At 40.7% G+C, this 6525-nt stretch overlaps 1 pseudogene; it reads right to left on the bottom strand.

The window, feature by feature from the left end:
* Positions 1-6187: 6187 nt before the first annotated feature.
* LOC112476961 lies at positions 6188-6306 on the bottom strand (annotated as a pseudogene).
* Between the last annotated feature and the right edge of the window lie 219 nt (positions 6307-6525).

Raw genomic sequence — 6525 nt, 5'->3', positions numbered from 1 at the left:
GAAACGCCAATCAAAACCACAGTGAGATACCATCTCACACCTGTTAGAATAGCTATAATCAACAGGACAAGTAATAACAAACGTTGGAGAGGATGTGGAAAAATAGGAATTCTCATACATTGTTGGTGGGACTGCAAATTGGTAGAGCCACTATGGAAAACAGTATGGAGGTTCCTCAAAAAACTAAGAATTGCCAGCAATCCTTCTACTGAGTATTTACCTCAAAGACTTGAAAATCTATATCTGAAAAGATATTTGCATACCAATGTTCATAGTAGCACTATTCACAGTGGCCAGGACATGGGAGCAACAGAAGTGTCCTATGATAGATGATTGTCTAAAGAAGCTGTGGTACATATATGCAATGGAATATACTCAGACATAAGAAGAGATGAAATGCTACTACGTGCAACAACATGGATGGACCTTGAGATAATCATGCTAAGCGAAATAAGCCAGACAGAAAAAGTTGAAAATCATATGATATCACTTATATGTGGGATATAAACCTAATGAAGAGGGAATTTCAGGAATTTTCCACTCAAATGACTAACCTTGTAATCAGCTCTTTGTTTTGCTTCTGTAAACATGCTTGCTGCATAGGCCTAAGGTCAGACTGGTCTCTAAATGAACTGAAGACTCACCTTTCCCTTGGATTGTTCTATCTAGATAACAGATATATTGCCTACATTCCTGTTTAAACTGCCCATAACCCATAGCAACCCCTGCCATTTGTAATGGTCCGTGTTCAAACTGACCAATTAGCTTGTGTAAAATCCTTGCATATAAGGAATGTTGTCACTGAGCACACTACCCAGATCTTCAGAGCACTAGCTCCTCTGGGAGCTCACATAATAAACCTGAGTTGTCTTTCTCTCTGAGTTACTGCTTGGTTTTTCGCTGGACTGGTTTTGGGATTTTTTTCCGTAACACTAAAAGCAATAAATGAACAGAATAAATAGAGACTCATGGGCATGGACTGTAGACTACTAAAGGTAGGGAGTGGGGAAGGAAGGGAGAGGTAGATGGGTTAAAGGGGGTCAAATATGTGGTGACAGAAAGAAATCTAACTATGGGAGGTGAATACACAGTGTAAATATATATATGCCTACTGTTAAAGTGTACTACTGAAACTTATTAGATTTCATTAACCAATATCACCATAAAAAATAAAAATAAAAAATAAAATATAAGTTAATTAATTAAGGAGAATAATTTATACAATTCATATAATAGTTACTTCTGAGAGGGAGAAAGGGATGTGATAAGACACATAAAGGTTTCAGAGGTACTGGTTAAATTCAAACTAGCAGTGAATACAGAAGAGTTCATTTTATTATTTCCCTTTAAAGTATATATATGTGTTTTATACAATTTCTGTATTTTAAAATAAAGATTTAAAAAACAAGGTACATGTAAAGAGTTTTAAAAAATTATTTCATGAGTGAAAAATATAGATTTGAAGTTCTTGATCTTGTCATATTAAAACTATTCTAAACTTAAAGAACAAAAAGGAATGAAAAACTACCTGGAAATCAAGTTATTTGAAAACACACAGACACACAGACACACACACACACACAGTTGGGAACACTAGCCTAAGAATTTAAAGACACCAAACAATTTACTGGAAAGCATAAAATCATAAGTTACTCTTGGACCAAAGAAGAGCTCTAATCTCCATTCAAAACTACTCAGAATAAAGAGGAAATTTGAATGTGACACATAAAAATTAAGAGCAGAGAACACCCTTGAAAGGATATTTAGAGTTGGATATATGAAATGTATCTAAGAATGTATCCAGGAATATAATAATCAAATGATTTATGCTTTCAATCTAACAAAAAAGTGTGTAAACAACAAACAGAATCTAAGATGGCCAGTAATAAGAAATAGAAGATGAAACAGAATAAAGCATAGAGATGTAACAAGATAATAAGAATAGGCTAGAAAAGAACACACTGTGCATGAATGTACATAGAAAATTTGTATGTTATGACATTTTAAACGGAATATACATTGAACTAGTGATATTGGTTCATTTACTGATTTATTTTAATAAAATCTTAGTATTTTATTTCTATGATACGTTTGTTGTAATTCTCAGATGGCTTCAAAGAATATAAAAATTTTAAATGTTCAAAATGTAATGTACTAAGACAATTCAATGGATAAAAGAGTCTGTTCAACAAACAGTGCCAGAATGCCTAGATATTTGCAAAATAATACAGGACATCTATTTCACATCACATACAAAAATTAACTAAAAATAGATCATAGACATAGTGTAAGAGATAGACAACAAAACTCTTGGAAGAAAAGATGTGAAAAGATGCTCAACATCTTTATGCTTTAGAGTTTCAGTCTAGGAAGATGAATAAGCCCAATCAAGGCTCCTATGAGAAAGAACTAGATCTCAATAAATCACAGCTGTTGTTTATGCTGTTGATGCTGTCCAGACAGTGGTCTTTCCCCTCCCCCACCTCTTCTCAGTGTCCTTGCATCACCCCAAAGCCCTGACTTTGTTCAGATTCCCCTCGTTCTAAATGCCTTCTACTCTAAGCCTCCACCTACACTTCCTGTTTCTTCAAACTTCTGCCTTCACAACCACACCATTCCTCTTCTCCAGGTTTCTTTACACCCTGCAGCCAATTCTTCCTCCTTGCCCTCTACCACTCTCCCATCTCCCATCCGCCCTGCAGCACACACCTGATCCACACCCCACCCATTTCAGCACCTTCCAGGACTTACTCCTCTTTTTCCATCCTTACCCTAGATACCCTTCACTGGCAGAGCAGAACTTGGGGCCCAAACTAAGTACCCCAGCTCCTGGGATCTTGCCTCTTGTCAAGGCCCCTACCCTGCTAGGCTGGGGCAGCAGGGGGCTGGGTGCTGGGGGCATATGCTATGGTGATTTTTCTTCTAAGCTTGGCCTATGGCTCAAGAAATGCATGCCCCGCACCCCCTCTCCAAGCCATGCTGCCAAGCATACTCCCTTTCATTCCAAGGCAAGGTCAGCCAGAGGGCTGAGCAAGTCCCAGGCATGCAGGGAGGTGAAGGGAAAAGCATGGTGGTTCAAGGGCCTGGTTGGGGTGCCTGACTTAATTGGAGGGTTACTTATATGTTTCTGTCAGACAGGGACAGCCATGGGCTGCCTATGTCAGACTGTCCTGCTATGGGTCTTTTGTCGATGTGCCAGTTCCCAAATTTAGTGAAACACTGAGTGGATATGAGTGCCTGGTAGGGTGCCTTCGCTGCCTGTCTGTGTCTCTGGGTATGAGATGCGTGGTTGTAAACTTCCAGGTCAGTGTATATATATGAGTGTCTGCAACTGTGTGTCTGTGTGAAAATTTCTGTGAGTGTCTGGGTGTGTCGAAATGTGTTTGATGACAGGAAGGAATTGTGTGTCTGCTTAAGTGTGTGAATCAGTCTGTGCGTACCAAGTGTGTGCTGTGTGTACCAAATTCTAGATGAGAGTATGTTTCCTAGAATTTTCCCCACAAAGATCTGTATGAGTTTGGGAGGTATAGGTATGAAAAGTGAGTGAAAATGATGAGAAACATAATGTCAGTAATTTGGGTATGGCTTGAACGATGACAGATGATTACTAGACTTAGTGTGGTGAACATGTGGAGAGATAGGAAAGGTTATATTGTACCCCTCAAACTGCTTAAAAAATGTAGACAAATTTTAATGGTCAGAGAAATTATAGAAAGGAAATAGGCTAAAGAGTACCCTTTTCTCTCCTCAAATTAAAAGTCACTACGTCCTTAGGATTTGGGATGAAGTCAGCTGAGGGCAGGAAGTTTTTGTAGTATCTATTACTGTACAATTGATGCCAGTGGCCCCTTTTGCTCTCCCCACCTCTCATCTAATATTGGAAAAGAATTTTCACACTGATCTATTTAGGATAATTTGTGTCATTGAATTTATAGCAACCTGTTGTATTCCTTATGGATTCCAGATTGTGTCTGGGGAGAAATCACAATAGGGTTTTAAAAAGAGGCAACCACCTCGACAGGGCAGAACTGTCTGAAATTTGGGACCTGCCTGTGTCCTGGGGAGCCACATTTTAGCCCAAAGCCAAGGAGATAGATTGCACCCTAATCCCATTTTGATTTGATGAGCTTGTTAATTTTTCTACAAAGTTTAACTCCTTGAGAGTTATCGAGAAATGGAGCATAAATTAAGTGTTATGGCATACTTTCCATTTCCATATTTCTTTCGACCTGGTGCAGAATGTATTATGCTGTAACTCTTCTGGCTGTCCAGAAGCCGACTTCCCCTTAAGAGTTGAACACATGCTTTTGGAGTTCATCTCATTTTCAAATCAGAGCTTTAACATGTTGGACATGTTTTATGAAAAAGTGATGAACGTGGTCTGCCAGTCATTTTAAAATTAGTCTTGGGTTACTTGAATGTTCTTTGCTAGCCATCACTGCGAATGGATGAAAAATGGTCCCATCGAATTCAACCAAATTTGAAGTTTTTCCAGAAATCGTTTGTCACTAGAATGTCCGAGTTGTGTTTGGCACACCAAAACTTGCTGCTGTCTGTATCTTTTACCAAAGGATACCTAGTGGGTATACACTGTTTAATAACCTTACACAAATTTCAGATGTGCTACCTTATAATTCAATGTTCTTTTATTGCATGGAGAGCTCAGCACCCGCTGCCTGGTCTTTAACCATCACCCTAGAGTTGACCCTTGTATACACATATTGTTTTGCCCCCACTGCCCTTATGCTCTGGTCAACACCAGTCTGTCAATGCCTCTGAATTTGTTTTTGTGTGTTTCTTTGCTTTGTGTCTTTTTGGTCTCTCTGTTCTAAGCCCACATGGGAGTGAAATCATAAGGGCCCTGTTCCTTTTGGTCTAACATATCTCACTTCCCTTGGTAGCTTGGGGAACTCACTGAAAGGGCCAGTGTCAGAATGATTATGTGAGGTTTCTAGCTAATAAGTGGCAGAGGCTGGAGTTCCTGGCTGAAAGCAACCCAAAAGTTCTCAGGGGTGTCAGCTAGCCATCTCTGGACTAAAGACTGGTGGCTGGAGCGGCCATTGGGCTGAAGAGGGCAGCTTGCAGCTTCTGGACAAATATAGATAATGCAGATGCAGCCATGAAATCAGTGGTGAAAGAAGTCAATGCATGGCAGGTGAGGCAGGGCTCCCAGTAGGCCAGCAGATAATGGCTGGCCCTCTGGTAGAGGCCAGAGAAGGCTTCCTAACCCTGGGGCCAGGGGATCATGAATACCCTGCCCCTCTGCTCTGGTCTGGGAAGAAGCTAAGGAGGAGATGGTGTGACACACTAGTGAGGGCCCCAGGAGGGGTCTGGTCTTGATGGAGTCCTAGCAGGACACAGGAGTCCTGACAAGTCATTCCGAGTTCAGGACACACAAATTTAACATTTGCTGTTGAATGAAGCCCTCTGTCTATGGCCTGTTATCCCAACTCTCCAGCTACCAATGTTGGCAAGGATGAAGAAACCAAGTCTCAGAGAAGGCTTAGGACAAGAGCTGGCCAGGTTCTGCCCAGTGCCCTGGGGTCCAGGCATAGAAATGGCCTGGAATTAGGAGATATAGGAGTCATAGCCCTGCCCCATCTTGGAGAATCAGCACCTGGCCAGACCCCAGGGGTACTGTAGGGCAGCTGGCCATGTGGGGTTCCAGTCTACCCCTGTCCTGACTGTCTCACTCACCAATATTCATGCTTTCACTTCAGGTCTATTGACTGATGAAGAACTGTCCACAAGTCACTCTCTCAGCCTACCCACTTTCCCCCTGGAGCTTCCACTTTTCCTGGCTCTGTTCTCAGTTTGCTCTTTTGCAAACTAGAACCAGCCATCCTCCGGGCATGTGGAATCCCCAGAGGGGAGCTCTGGGCAGAGAGGGTCAAATTGACGTGGCTTTAGGTCTTCTGGGCCTCTTGACTGGCACAGGTGAGTACCAATCAAGGCTTTTTTGAGGGAGGATTTAATCTCAATAAACAGCTCTTTGTCAATGCTATAATGCTTGCTGAGATCCCACCTAGCCTCTTTTCTAGCTCTTCTCTCTTTTCTTTATTTTTTTGATCTGTATTTCTTTTTATTTTTTTTATTTTTATTATTTTTTTAGGCGAGGCAACCCTTAGTTGACATCACAGATTGCAAGGACTTTGTCATCTTACAATCCCTTATTTTTTATTTTTTACACCTACAGCACCTGGTCTTTCTAGGTGGTCTCCCATCCAAGTACTAACCAGGCTCAACCTTGCTTAGCTTCCAAGATCAGACGGGATTGGGCTTGTTCAGGGTGGCATGACCGTAGACTCGATCTGTTTTTCTTTTTCCAATTTATTTATTTCATTAGTTTTCTATGCTAGCCTTCATGTTCAACCCTCTGTTTTTTAATCTGCACATTTCTTCAAACTTTTATTTACCTATATTGGCATGTCTACTTAAACCCATCCAATTTTTTTTCTTTTCTTAGTCACTCTTTCACTTACTTTACCTTTAATCCATCTTTACCTGTTTTATTTTATTTTATTT

Source organism: Pteropus alecto, unplaced genomic scaffold (genome assembly GCF_000325575.1).
Source record: "Pteropus alecto unplaced genomic scaffold, ASM32557v1 scaffold483, whole genome shotgun sequence".
Classification (NCBI taxonomy): Eukaryota; Metazoa; Chordata; class Mammalia; order Chiroptera; family Pteropodidae; genus Pteropus; species Pteropus alecto.
This window is presented reverse-complemented; position numbering and strand designations above follow the sequence as displayed.